General features: G+C 33.2%; 1 long non-coding RNA gene across 1 annotated transcript; it reads right to left on the bottom strand.

Annotated features, from left to right (window-relative positions):
• Nucleotides 1–2550: 2550 nt before the first annotated feature.
• Nucleotides 2551–6049, bottom strand: LOC128232613 (uncharacterized). Its single transcript, XR_008260553.1, has 3 exons — nt 5670–6049; nt 4485–4622; nt 2551–4152 (listed from the first exon to the last, which is right to left on the bottom strand). It is a non-coding gene; the product is annotated as an uncharacterized LOC128232613 (long non-coding RNA).
• Nucleotides 6050–15125: the final 9076 nt, after the last annotated feature.

Below are 15125 nucleotides of genomic sequence, written 5' to 3'. Positions count from 1 at the left end.
ATTCTGAGAATGAGTTAAAAAAGGTTTATTTATATAAGAAGAGTATTGTGATAGATGGAAGCTAAGTGTTAATTCTACCAAGACTAAAGTAATGATTTTTGGACTAGGGCACTTGTGGCCTTGTTCATAGCCATAAACGCGCCCTCTGCATTTTCAAGCCGCATCTGGGGGTTCACTGACGTAATGTATTCATACGCTGTATTTTGATTGGATTGCCGTTAGCGAATTTGAATAATCAAAGTAGTACCAGAACTGATTACAATGAAAACATCCAATAAAAATAGTTCTCCTCACAATTCAAGCTAACTGCATGTTCTTTTAATGAAGCACAAGAATTTCATACGTAGCGAGTGAATTAATCGGGTTAACTATATGAATGTTCTTGCATACGGTCAGATTATATGCAATAAGAATATGAACATATTGGAAAAGTACGCATCGAAATTTTTCCGTTCAATGCTCTGTATTGATAGACTGGTACCCTCTTTCTCTTTTATCCGAAAAGAACCCAGTATCAGCTAACCGCGGTGCCCGTCGCGCATTCGAAATGTTTGTGAATTCGTACGTTAAGCGAATAAAGCGTGCGTTCTAAGTAGAAAACAACCAGGAAAGTTGGTTTAAAAAAAGTATTGTTAACCTTTGTATACAATGTTGGTATTCCGAAGTCGGTCCCTGTTCTTTTTTTTTCGACATAATTTGCATGTTTCCGTGATATTTTCTTTTCGATACAAAGTTTTTTTTTAACTTATCATCGCGTGGAACTTTGCACTTTTTTAAAATACAACATGATTTTTGGTATTTACTATTCAAATACTATAAATGTTTACTAAAAACCATATGCCGCGTACCTGTATAACTTGATATTTTTTAGGAAAAGTAAATCAGGGTACCAGTCTACTTATTGACCTCAAAATTTACTCTGATCAGAGCACAGGCATCTGAATCATTGTTTGTCACTAAAATGTTGTTTAAAACCATTTTGGATACATACAATGAGATAAACAACACATCTGAAGATATTTGGTGTCTTTGATATACAAAAAAGAAACGTTTCTTTTGCCTAAGTGATCTAGGCAACAGGTATCAGCTGTTGCAGTACATTTGGCAAATACTTTGGCAATCACCCGTCCTTGTAAATTTAGTAAATGTTAAATTTTTGAAAGTCTAAAAAGTTTCCTTTTTTTGTATATCAAAGAACATTTGTGTGTATAATTCTGATGATATTTTGTGATTCATTTAATTTCATTCTTGTTTCATTTAGTGTTCAATCCCAAGCTTTCTTGTTCACATTTAAGTGCAAGAAAAGTCACTTAATAATGATCTGAATGAATTCATTATAATGTAAGGTCACTTAAGGATATATTGTGCTTTTTAAAAATAACATTTTTTCATCTGTTTAAAATTATGTCAAATGTAGTGCATTGAAATTTTATTATGAGTTTAAAGCTGCACTCTCATTTTGACAACTTTTTTATTTTTTGTCTTGGAACGAGCCAATTTTTGCGAAAATCCATGGAAACCAGTTATATAAGACTGCTGACCAAAATTTAGATGGCAGATTTTTATATTAAAGTAAAAAAAATAATGTTTTAAGCATTATTCTTAAACTGTTAGTAACGGTTTAAGCCATTTAACATTAATTTTCGAATGGAAATATGACAAACTACGAGCTGATTGTTTGTCAACACTCTGATATCATTGGTTTGAAGATGTTTACGCAAAAATTTGCTCTTTCCAAGACAAAAAAAAGTTGTAAAAACGGTAAATCGGCGTCCGGTTAAAGTTTTAGGGCAAGTTGGGATTTTCACTTATAAGTCAAATACCCTACATTCAATTGACTTAATATTTCAGGCAGTTGTTCAGGGCCATCACATGATGAGGTTAGATAACTCCATATTATTATTTACATAGATTATGGCCCCTGATTGACTATGGAACTAAGGTTAAAGTTTTAGGACAAGTTGGAATATTTATTAATAACTTCTATATCCTTTGTTCAATTGACTTAATACTTCACACAGTTGTTCAGGACCATCACACAATGAGCTTACATAACTCCATATTAACCTTAATACAAGTTATGGCCCCTGATTGACTTAGGTTAAAGTTTTAGGGCAGGTTAAAGTTTTAGGGCAAGTTGGGATTTTCACTTATAACTCCAATACCATTCATTCAATTGACTTAATACTTCACACAGATGTTCAGAGCCACCACATAATGAGGTTAGATAACTCCATATTGTCTTTTATACAAATTATGGCCCCTGATTGACTATGGAACTTAGGTTAAAGTTTTAGGGCAGGTTGGGATATTGTTTAATAGCTTCTATACCCTTCATTCAATTGACTTTATACTTCACTCAATTGTTCAGGACCATCACCAAATGAGGTTACATAACTCAATATCCTTAGTTATGGCCCCTGATTGACTTAGGTTAAAGTTTTAGGCAAGTAAAAGTTTTAGGGCAAGTTGGGATTTTAATAAAAAAAAACTTCTATACCGTTCATTAAATAAATAAATAAAGCAATCCCCACACCAAGGAACTGCATTTACTGAAATATTGTTTACTGATTTATAACAAGCTTGTGACTCTGTTTATAATAGCAGAAAGCATGACAAATAGTAAATGATTGGTGATTGCTAAAAGATTTACTGTGGTCTTCTATAGTATCACAAGGCAGAAACACCATGTTTTATGTTCATTCTTATTAGCAAATTGAACTCAAAATCCTTCATTAGAAACATTGTTGTTGACATCTATCAACCCATTTTGAAAAATCAAAACAATAATATTAATTGTGATAAGTCTTGTTTGGGAGTAAGAGTGCATCTTTAAAAATAGTGTGTGTTTTTTTCACTTTATATGAAATATGTACCAATTCAATTTGACAAATGAGACAAAAAATTTAAGTTAGGAAATAGAAGTAGTAATTGTACATAATACAAAACAACAACAAAATTGACAAAGCTCAATATAACAGGAAATCTATTTGAAAACAAAAATTATTAAAGGCCATAATTATTTAAACTGAATTAAGGTATTTAAGTTATACACACTTTAATAAAAACTTTCACCGACAACATAATATTATCAAGGTACACTATGGGACTTTTATCCAAATTTTGAAGATATTTTACCGTGAATTAAAGTTATTTAAGTTTCATTACACCCAAACCCAAACTCCAAGGGCTACAAAGAGCGAAAAGTAAATATTTTGTCTATATTTGATTTTTGTTTCACATTATCAGAGCTTATGAAATAAACACAACAGTTTCTGGTGAAATAAACTTCAGTTAACAGAAAACATAAGTTCAACCGAACAGCATTATTGATACACATGCAAACAAATCATTTGGATTGATCTTGTGAGTCTTCTGAACAGAGCAGTATTTCGATGTTTGAAAATATAAAGCAGTTTTATAAATTCATAAAAAATAATTAATAATAAGACAACCTGCTGAAATCATTTTAAATATTTTCTATGATGTCTAATGAACAATTTAAAAGACAATTTATGATAGTTTACCGTTCAATTTTGAAGAAAATATACATAATGTCATGTAACCATACATTTTTATAGCTAATGGAACGCTTAAAAATCAACCCTTTTCTTGTAAAAATTGATAAAGCTTTATTGGACTTATTCATAAAATGTAATCATTCAAATAAATGAATTTTACATATGATACTTACTCAGAATTCAGATTTAAAAACAATGAATGTACTTTCAAATTAAAATATGTAAAGAAACAAGAACACTATGTACATGTAGGCGGTAATGCCCCTCCAAAAATGTCAGAGTGAAAGTTCTCAACTAATTTGTCTTTTTAATATTATAACATGTAAACAGTCTCTGTAGGTAATCGATGTCTATTTGTTTTATTTTGTCAATGGTATTCTTACATTTAGAATTTTTCACAATAAGTCTTCACAACATTTGAAGTTTGGTCTGTTCCCATGCGTTTGTACTTGTAGTGTTAGTCTGGTTCCCTGCTTACTGATATTTCATACAGTACGATAACGATAGTGTTAGGGGAAGGAACTCCAGACTATTGTAGTGTGTGCACAGATGATAAATACTCAATGCTGAGTCAATGCTGATTTGGTTGTTATGCCCCTTCAGGTTCTTTACCCATCTAGAATGTTTAGTGCTGTAAAGGAAAAAAATGTACTTTAAAAGCCTTTCTAACTTATTAGTATAGATAATAATACTGCCATACATGTATATACAAAATAAAATATAAACAGTTTAATATTTCTCGACATTATTAAAAAAAAACACAACAAGCTGATACATACATGTAGATAATATATAAAGGAAATTACTAAATTTATCAATAAAATTCATCATCATCATCATCATCATCATCATCATCATCATTGTCATCATCACCACCACCACCACCACCACTTGATTATTGAATACAGTGAGTTTATAAAACAACAAACACCAACTCAAATATGTTTTATATGAAATACTCACATCATCTCTATCAGATGTGACTGCATTGTGGATGACATGGATGTCAAATCTGTCTCAATGATCTAACATATTTAATGCAGGCTGGAATTCTTCATAATCCCAATTTGTTGACTTAGCAATATTCAGTCATTTTCCTACCTGAAAGAAATTAAACTTCTGATTATCAACCGGCAGAAACTACAACTGTAAAAGACAAATGCACATGTACCAATTATACATTCTGCACTAATATCCGTTTTAGCCAAGAGTAAATTGGTAAGCACAAACGTGTAGTTGTGCATATGGTTGATAATGATTTACAACAGTACGGGGTTTTAACGAGACCTACACCAAGCAAATGAATGTCGCTAGTGTCAAAGCTGTCGTGGCTCCTAGCCCGAAACCATGTACGTCTTTTCTTACAGGTTTATTTTGAAAATATGCAGTTTGTAAACAAATAATGGATATGTTTATGTATTATGGTATGTTAAAAATAGGTCACATACCAAAACACATCATTTTTAAACAAAATTTTAAGTCTAATATTTTTCTAAGATAAAACAATCAAATAAAAGATTACATACTCATATCATATACATAAATAATGTGCATAAGTACATTTAAAAATATATAACATGTACATAATGCATCAGTCAATTGTAACCACGGCCCCCCAGGTCCGGCGTTATGCCGGGGATAGCCAGGGAAACGGGCTGTGTTTTTACCTTTCAGGTGGCCCTGCAGTGCCGGGTGAATGCGGTGGTTTTGTCTTCAAGCAAAATATAGCGGGGAATATGCCTTACCTAGGCTCCCTGGGGTGCGGGGGCATATGGCAGGGATTTGACAATCAGTTTGTTCTCGCAGGACGAGGATTTTACCTGGGGTTGGCTGGACCGAAAGTCAAAGTAACCATGCCCCACCACCGCATTCACCCGGCACTGTGGGGACACCTCGAAGGTAAAAACACGGTCCTTTCCCCCCGGTATCACCGGTATACCCCCGACCTGGGGGGGGGGCGTGGTTACAATTGACTGGTACATAAGTAGATGTAACATGTGTATTTATAATAATATATAATTATAGTACATGTATGTAAAAATATTAACACGCTGCCTTAACATTTAGCAAATAAAACTGATTTTAGAATTCCAAAGATAAATTAAAAAACAAACACATCAACGTACACAACTACTCAAAGATACTTACATACATAGCCCTTTGATACGAATATCCCAGTTCCATGCCGATTGTTGACATTCGTTTTTTCGACAGAAAATCTTCTCTTACGCGTATAATTCACTTATAATCCATGTTTTACTGTAATGACTCAAATTTTTAGGTGTATCGTAATCAACTGTCAGTGTCCACTTTGAGTGTTTACTTATTTTAAACGTATATTCATGATAAAATCATCACCCGAGTTTCCAACTGCTACGATGTAGAAATTCCATTATTGACCTATGAATAGCGGGGAATATCTTCTGGTTCTAAAAATAGCAACATCCGGTATGTGTTACAACTCGGGGACAATCGTAATAAAATTTTACTAATGTCACCTTCAACACATTAACAAATAAAGTTAGGTGAAAACTTAATTCCAATATCGATTAGATTAAAGAAAAAAGATTACCTCATGGTTAATCAATGCAGTAAACATAACAAAACAACATTAAACATAATTATTCCCATTCACATAATTACCGGTCCACATATTTTACATTTCTGGCACATGATATTTCAGATATTTCAGGTAACCAATCGGAAAACGTAAACGAATCGGGAACAGTTATTAAATTTATTTGTCGTTCTTCCGAAATAATGTTTTGAAGATAAATTGAAGACTATCTATTCAACCATAAAAAGCATTTTTAACATCCATACAATCGCCACCCATTTGCATTTTTTAATCATTATAAAATAACAGTAAAACCCAAATGTCAACCAACTTAAAAACCGCCCCTACCACTAACTAAAATAAATTCCCATTCCATAATAGGCGCGCACTTCAGTGCGGCGCCAATTATACGGTGGAAGAAACGATACTCTTTCTAACCTAACGCGTTTACAGCAATATACAGAGTTGCACATCTTGCTATTTGCAATCTAACTGACTTTCTGGCATATTTTCTCTAGGACACCTCTTTACTTTACCGTTTCTGAATATTATATTGTATTGGTGTGTTTATATATGTTATTCTAATGAATAGACACAACAAACGTATTATTTTTCACCTCTATTACATGCAGATAAAAGTATTTTTCAAATTAATGTGTTCCTTTTTTCATTTCATACAAAATGATTCTGCTCAATTTATGCTAACAACGGTAAAAAATATTTAATTGAAGCTTTTCGCATTTCGCATTTCGCAAAAAGAATTTCGCATTAAGCAATTCGCAAAAAGCATTTCGCATAAAGCATTAAGCCTTTTGCAAAAAAAAAAGCATTATGCAAAAAGCTTGAAGTATTTCGCATTTCGCAAGAAGCATTGCGCCCCGGCGTTCCATAGTTTACACTGTTTTTACAAAGCTTGAACTGCGAGAGACACTTTGTAACGTAGTAACGCCGTTAAGCTGATCGTCACCTCCCTATAGATCAAGTTTTTTCCCTCATAAATTGAAAGACCTTGGTAAAATTAAAAAAGTAATTCATACATTTATTGGGCAAACTTTAATGTTTGTTCAGTGACACCGAGTGAAAGTGTCTGCTTTAAGTAAGTAGTCCGCTGAATTCTCGTGTATTTAATCTCTTAAGTTAATCTTGTTTCATATTATCGGATTTGGTGAAAATGTTACTGGATTGCTAAACGGTTTGGATCCGGATTAGACGCCGAGTTACACGGCGTCTGATCCGGATCCAATCTGGTTGACGACATCACTACGGTCGCTATCGGCATGCTTAGGGTTACAAACGAAACTTTATCGAAATTACCCATTTACTTCATAGATACAATGTACGCATGTATTAGTATCTCGAGCAGATAGAAATTGACGCCACAGTGGGAATTTTTTTTTTTTATGAGTTTAAATGAATTGCCTCTCGTAAATTGTCCCTTACCGCTATAAACAGTGTTATGACGAACGATCCGAAAAGTGAAACAGACGAGCAAACGTCTGTTTCACTGACTTCTCAGGGTTAATACATTCAACACAATGTCGAATAAAACCAGAACATATTTTATTAAAATAACTGTTGTGTCCGATATTCCCCGCATGTATTTCAGCCGTCCGATATTCACTACAAAATTACGCATGTGTCCGATTGAACGGCGTTTTACTTCCTGTGTATAGCCGTAAAAACGGAGGATAGCCAAACGCTAACACATTCTACTGAATACGTCATAATAGATAATTTAATCGATAAGAGCGTTCCACAACGTCTCGGACCAATTATGTTTCGTAAGAGTCCAATGTGGCCAAATAGATGTTCGATACAACCACGGTAAATCGAGATCTATTTTTTTTATGTGGAGCAAATCATAACCTTAAAAGCTATCTACAATGATGGAACGATATTAATAATTTATACATATACTTGGAAAATTTTAGGGGGGAGGGGGCGCCGGGTCCGCCCCCCCCCCCTGGATCCGCCTATGGTTATAAGTACTGCGTTTTGATCCAGGAGGTTGTATTCCACTCAAGCAGATTTTTGCAGATTAGGATTTCACAAGGCACAAGCCGAATAAATTCTACCAAAAAACTACCAGAATCAAATATGACATTCCGCCATATCCGGATCAAAACGCAGTACTTATAACCCTTTTATTATATACATTACTGATCACTTAGAAGCCACTTCTTTGCATAAAAAAATCATTTTAAGGATGCACTCACTGGTTTAATGACGTCAATTTAATATTGCGCAACATACTTGTTATGACGTGACGTCACAAGAGTGGTATATGGCCGTATTGCACTAGAGCGGAATATGGGTTAAAGTATTTTGTGATATGTATTGCATTTGGATTGATGATGGGTATAAAATAAAGAATAAAATTATGTTTGGTATTCCATTCTCAATAGCTGTGTGATGAACTGCTGACACCATGTTATGAAATTTGATGGTCAAAGTATTTAAAAGACATTTCAATATTTCATACTTTAAAAACGATATTCATCTTATCTTAGTCTACTCAACTTGCTTTGCTATGTACAAATGTCTGCAGCAGTAATATGAATAGCATTAGACAGAAGGCAGTGCCTAATATTTATCAACAGCACTAAGTTATCATGGTAACATGTTATATGAATTGAATACCAAGCACAAATTAAGAGGGACAAAATAATTCTTTACTATTTAAATAAAAACTACTTCCTAATAGCACTGTGTATGCAGTCTGACATAGGTGTACAATGTAGATGTCTTTTACAAAGATTGTTCAAAGTATGGCCCTGTGGTTTAAAGCTCCCCTGAAAAAGAGGTGACAGGTTTTCTATATAGTATATAATTACATCATTGAAAATCTTCTCTGAAACTGCAAATAACAGTCCTTTGATATAAAAGGATTTGATCAAATTAAGGAAGTATGTGTGCCAACCACGTAAATTAATTTGTACAAGTCTGATTTAACGAGAGAAATTCAAAAGAACTATGACTTTATCTGATTTAACGCTTTAGCCCCCCCCACCCCACCCCCCTCCCTCACTCTACACACAATTAACTAGATTTTTCAAATTTCCTTTGCAGCTTGCAAACAGTTTTAGTCTAAAGTTTAAGCTAGCCCATTAAACAGTGACCCCTTGTGATGTAGAGATAGTCAGACACTTTATACAGGTATTGTTTTTACAAGTGGGGGCTCTTTTACAGCAACCTTTAATACACTAGCAGGACAAGCATCTAAGGATGTTTTTAAATTAAATTCATATTTGATAAAATTTCCCTCAATTTCCATACAAAATAAATTAGATCTGTTTGATAAATTAATTCTCCCAATTTTAAATTATGGATCAGAAATTTGGAGTCTAAATAATTATCTTGCTCTAGAAAGAGTTCATTTAAATTTCTGTAAAAATATCTTAGGTGTTAACATTCAAACTCAGAATAGTTTCATCTATGGAGAGCTTGGTAGAACTTCATTATTAAGCAGAAGAGCTGTTAATGTGATAAGATATTGGTTAAAGGTTGTTAAATTAGAAGATCATAAATATACTAAAGGTGTTTACACTCAAATGTGTAGTAACCTAGAAACACAGCCAAACTGTAAGTCTTGGGCAAAATCTGTATGTACATTGTTACAATCTCTTGGATTTCATTATGCTTGGTTGAATCAAGGTGTTGGTGATGAAAATATATTTATGCCTTTGTTGAAGTCTAGGCTTAATGATACATTTATCCAAGACTGGAGGTCAGAACTTGATAACTCGTCACGTGCAAGAACTTACACACTGTTTTGTAATTTTGTGTTGCAACCTTATTTGACGAATGTTAGTATATATAAGTTTAGAAAAGATCTATGTAAATTAATCTCATAGATTATAAATAGAAGCAGGAAGATGACACAGACCCGAACCAGTATATTTTGAAAATAGAAAATGTATTTTGTGTGATGTATTGGAAGATGAATTTTATTTTATTCTTGAATGCCCTCTATATAACGAATTACGAAAGTCATATATCTCTAGTATTATCGAAATAGACCAAACGTACCAAAATTTGTTGAATTGATGCAATCCGAAAATATTCAAGTGAATAGAAATTTAGCCATGTATGTTTATTATGCATTTAATTTAAGAAACACGTATCATTATTATTATGACTAGATAGCGATAGCCTATAAACTATCTCTCGCTGTCATACTGTATAGTGTCACGTATTGATTTTTTAATTTCTACATATATATATATACAATAGTTATACGTTTTGTATTCTATGCGATGTCATGTTTTGTATATTATAAATATTGCATTGATCACTTGACAACTAATATATATATATTATTTTCTCAAATGTATACACATGGACAGTGTCTACATGTATTTCTGAATAAACATAAAACATATGTGTGGCACAAGCTTTGAATGAATGAGGGACATTCTATACTCTGCCAGTTTATAAGGGGTATGCTAATAAAAACTGAGCTGGTATTCATAAAACATCTTAATTAATTAGACTATATTAGACTACAGTAAATCTTTTAGCATTCACCTATCATATAATATGTTTGCGCTTTCTGCTATTAAATACACGGTTACAATCTGTTGATCAGTAATTAATATTTTCCATAAATGCATTATTTAGTAAGTATAGTTTAAGGTTTACCAGACAAAGTTTATGTTTGTTATACATGTGTATGTATTGATTTTAAATAAGAGTGTCACTTTAAGAATAATACAAAAAGATCACAAATAAAAAGAAAGGTATTTCCTTAGAGGTATAATGATTAAATTACAGTTAAAATAAAACAAACATTAAGATTAAGACATATATAATTTCACAGGATAGCCCATAAAATTTTACAATTTATTTCCAATGGGGTCCTTTTAAATACAAATCGTCCAAGGCCAAAATATTGGCTCCATTTAAACCTAACAGATAATCCATATCACAGGAAAAACTATTCCTCTAGGGCACATAAATGTTACAATCTGAGCCCCTAGTATTATGCAAATTCATGTCAGACATCTTGGCGAAATAACTAAAGGATGGACATTTTTGTTCACAATTTTATACACATGGTTAAGCCTTAATTGCCTTGTAAACTTTCTATATTTCAATATATAACAATCATATTGTATCAAAATCTGATAATTTCAAATTTGATCTACATTCATACCCATGTATAAATCTAATGACTTTGTTTGAGCAATTTTTAGCTTATTTTTCAATTGTTTAGTAAGACCATTATACCAGGTTGAGCACTTTCATCATGCATATAAGATCAATTTACATGTTTCATAAAGGCTAATCCTCAAAGTGGCCAATAATAGTTAACACATACTCTGGAATCCGGGGTATCGAATGCATCCCTTTCTGCCCAATATGTGCTTTATAATAGCCCCTAGATTGATGTGATGATAATGTCATCATTAAGTAGTGATTTCTGAAGCAACCTGCGTAATTAAATGCATAGTCAAATTTAGCAAAAATCGCTAGAATACATTCAACATACATTCTTTAAATTAACGAACGTTCGGCAATTGCGAATATTTTAGGATGAACGCAACATCTTACCCGAATCATCGCGTATTCAAATAAATTGAAAAATCTTGTTATTGTTTGTATTGTGTCAGCAGGCCACAAAACAAACTGTGTTAATTTATGATATGTTCAATGTTACGTTAAAATGTGATTAAGTGTAACGTGTCAACTATTTTAAGTGATAAAAAATTCCCGCGTTATTGTTTTGTCATATTATAAAATGTCTCCGTTTACGGTCGGGTCGTATTTACATAATGGGAGAGAAATAATTAATGTAAGGTTTTCTTAAATGAAATTTAAAGAAAGCAAAAAATGAAAGAAATCATGATCTTTTGGTGTAAATATCTGTATTGAATTGTGTGATTGATACCATTAAGAGGATATGAACACAGTTGGGCTGGTAAAGTACGCGTATATAATCCTTCGGACTTCATATACTTTAACAAGCCCAACTCACAGTGAATACACGAGACTGTATGCAGGGCTGTAAAAATATCATCAATGTGTGTGTGTGTGTGTGTGTGTGTGCGTGTGTGCGTGTGTGTGTGCGTGTGTGTAAGGTTATTCATATTCGCACTCGGGCAAGGCCCAAAGAATATAACCCTGGTTATCTAGAGCTGCCCTGGTTATTTTACGTGCAGCAGTGTATATCACTGTCTCACGGATCCCCCATTTAACGACCCTGCCGGAAGACGATTAGTATTTTTAGTGGTGCGGCGGGGAATCAAACCTGCGACCCCTGGATTGACAGTCATGGATCCGCCACTATATGTTATCAGTCACGCAATTCAGTCCTTAAATGCCGTAGAACTTTTGGTCGGTATAAAACGCAGCTATTTGCGCAGCCAATATAGAAATATAGGGAAAACGCAGCCAATACGTAACAATGAGTAAACGCAGCGAATTACGGACCAGACATTACGGACCAGATTTAGGGACATAACGGACCATCTTCAGAAACTTACGGACCATGATTTATAATGTTAATTACATTTTTTTTTTTAATTTATTCACTCCTTGGTCTTTAATTTGTTAATTAATACTTGTATATGAGTGCTCAGTATGATGACACATGACAATTATCTTCCATATAACAGTGAAAAATCCCGTGAAATTCGAATAGATCAATAGTTCAATATAAATTCTTGTGAAATTCCAATAGGTGTTAAAGACCAATGTATTTATAATAAATTAATAGGTAATATTTTTTTTAAATAAAGCATTCATTATATTGATAACATCGCTTAGACCATTTAAGTAATATTTCATTTGTAAAACAGCCTCCAAAATATTTTATTATTCTATCATTGTTCTTAGAATTATTATATTTTTTTCAGGAAACAGGTTCATGCCTATACACATTAACGTCTCTCATTATACAATGGACGCGTGTGAGAGATTAATTAGTGTCTAGCATGGCAAACGGATAAGCACGTGTAATGGATACACATAGTTAATTCGTGTTGCCATTATTACTACATATGGAATAACTGAAGTGCAAATTATGATTTTGTAAAATTATAAATATTTTTAATGGCAATAGCCTAATGCCTAATTCAGCCGAAAGCGAAAATGATAAGACAGTGTATTATTGTTTATTTTATTTTTTTCACAAAGAAAATGTGCCAATTTAATGTTGTCTAATTGAGACGAAAGCGAAAGAAATTAGACAATGTTTGGCTCACACATATTTTAAAATGATTGATAAGAATTCTGAAAATCAGGCGCAAAATTGACACAGTTGAATGCTGCGTGAATGTAAATGTCCTAAATCTGTTTTAGGAACACAAACGGTTTAACAAGTAAATGCGAATATCTTGTAATGACCTTATACAGAGATATCCGTAATTCATCGGTAAGATTTAAGTATGTAAAACCGGAATACATCGCGACAATTTGCTTTTGAAAGCTTAGCTTACAAAAGCTAGTGAACATATCATTTCCTTACAAAGAATGCAGTTTACGCCAAAGTAAGTGCCGAATACTATCATTATTGATGCAAAAGAAAAGTATATGGTGCCCGATGGATTCAGTTTGCATTTTACAATGTGGGCAGATATACACGTACGGTTTTGAAAAAAAAACTTTACTTAGCAGAAACACAACTGAATGGAAGTACGGTAAGTATTCTCTGTATAGTTGTGCAAATTTCAAATATATACATGGAGCGATTTCACTTTGTATGCTGATAAAATCGGACATTGTTTCATCAATTGATAGCCTTCGATAGAAATCATTCGAAATGTATTGTCTAATTGATTTTCTTACACGGCTTTTCCATATCAACAGTTCAGGAAATTGTCCGCTTTCAATATATGTCTTAAAATGTTCATGTAATTCATACTTTCCAAGAATTTTGAATATATCTGGGAAAAAGCCCTGTATGTTTTGTGGTCTTTTAATGTATTGTACAAGTCGAAAATTGAATAGATTCTTCACACTCATGTGGTTTGATGAGTGACAAATTTGGCCTAGAAAAAAATTGTTTCCTTTTATCGATTTCATTTTCAATAGGAATTAGGCCTACAGATGATAAAGCAAAGTCGGTTTTTGTGGATTTCGGTAAACACTGCATAGCTTTAATGCATTGTCGGTGTACGGTTTCTAGAGATGATCTGTGTGTCTCCGACAATCACATATTACCAAACTTAAATATAATAAAATCAAGATTTAATGTATAATCTGCATTATACTTATTACACTTTAATATACATGAGAATTGACGAAACAAAAGGCACACGTTAACAGAAACACATAGATATTCTAAAACAAAAGAAGAAACGAACCTTTTAATATTAAAACATACGTAAAAAACTATGCAAGTGGAGTGTTTCATATACTTCGGAAGAATTTATTTTAGCATACAAAATTGTGCCTCGTAAGATATTTATATCGTTTCTTTATAAAACACCGTGTGTGTGCGTGCGTGCGTGCGTGCGTGTGTGAGTGTGTGTATGTGTGTGTACGCGCGCACGTGCCGAACAAGTTAATTGTCTCTCATACGTTGGACATACTAATTATACCGAAATACATATAAAACCGATTTTAATAAAAACTACCTATACAGTATTGTAACGTGCGAGTTAATGAAACACCAACAGATCCCTTCAGGGAACAAGCATGCTCGACCCTTGTAAGGGTCCACTGGTCTTTATATACACTAACTTCTCTATTCTCACATAGCCCGGGCTTTGCTAATTTACATTTTACCAACCAAGTTTACATTTGGTATGAACGTACTTCCGTTTTATACGGAATATTAAATAATATTCATAATTATGAACGCACCTCCGCCGCCTAGGGCGGACCGCTACAGTATGATTTATAATATTTGATGTAAAGACAATCACGCCGCTGCATAAGGCAGACTGCGCAAATCGCTGAGTTTTATACCGACCCTAGAACTTTTTCGTTTTTCCGGTTATTTTCCGGGGAATTTATATATAAACGTGTCCGTCCAAATTTTCGATGGAAAAGGTCCGAAATGTTCCGAATGGATGCAATCTGAACGAAGCAGACAACAGTTT

This window comes from Mya arenaria, chromosome 4 (genome assembly GCF_026914265.1).
Source record: "Mya arenaria isolate MELC-2E11 chromosome 4, ASM2691426v1".
Classification (NCBI taxonomy): domain Eukaryota; kingdom Metazoa; phylum Mollusca; class Bivalvia; order Myida; family Myidae; genus Mya; species Mya arenaria.
Note: the sequence above shows the minus strand (reverse complement) of the source record. Positions and strands in the feature narration are given on the sequence as shown.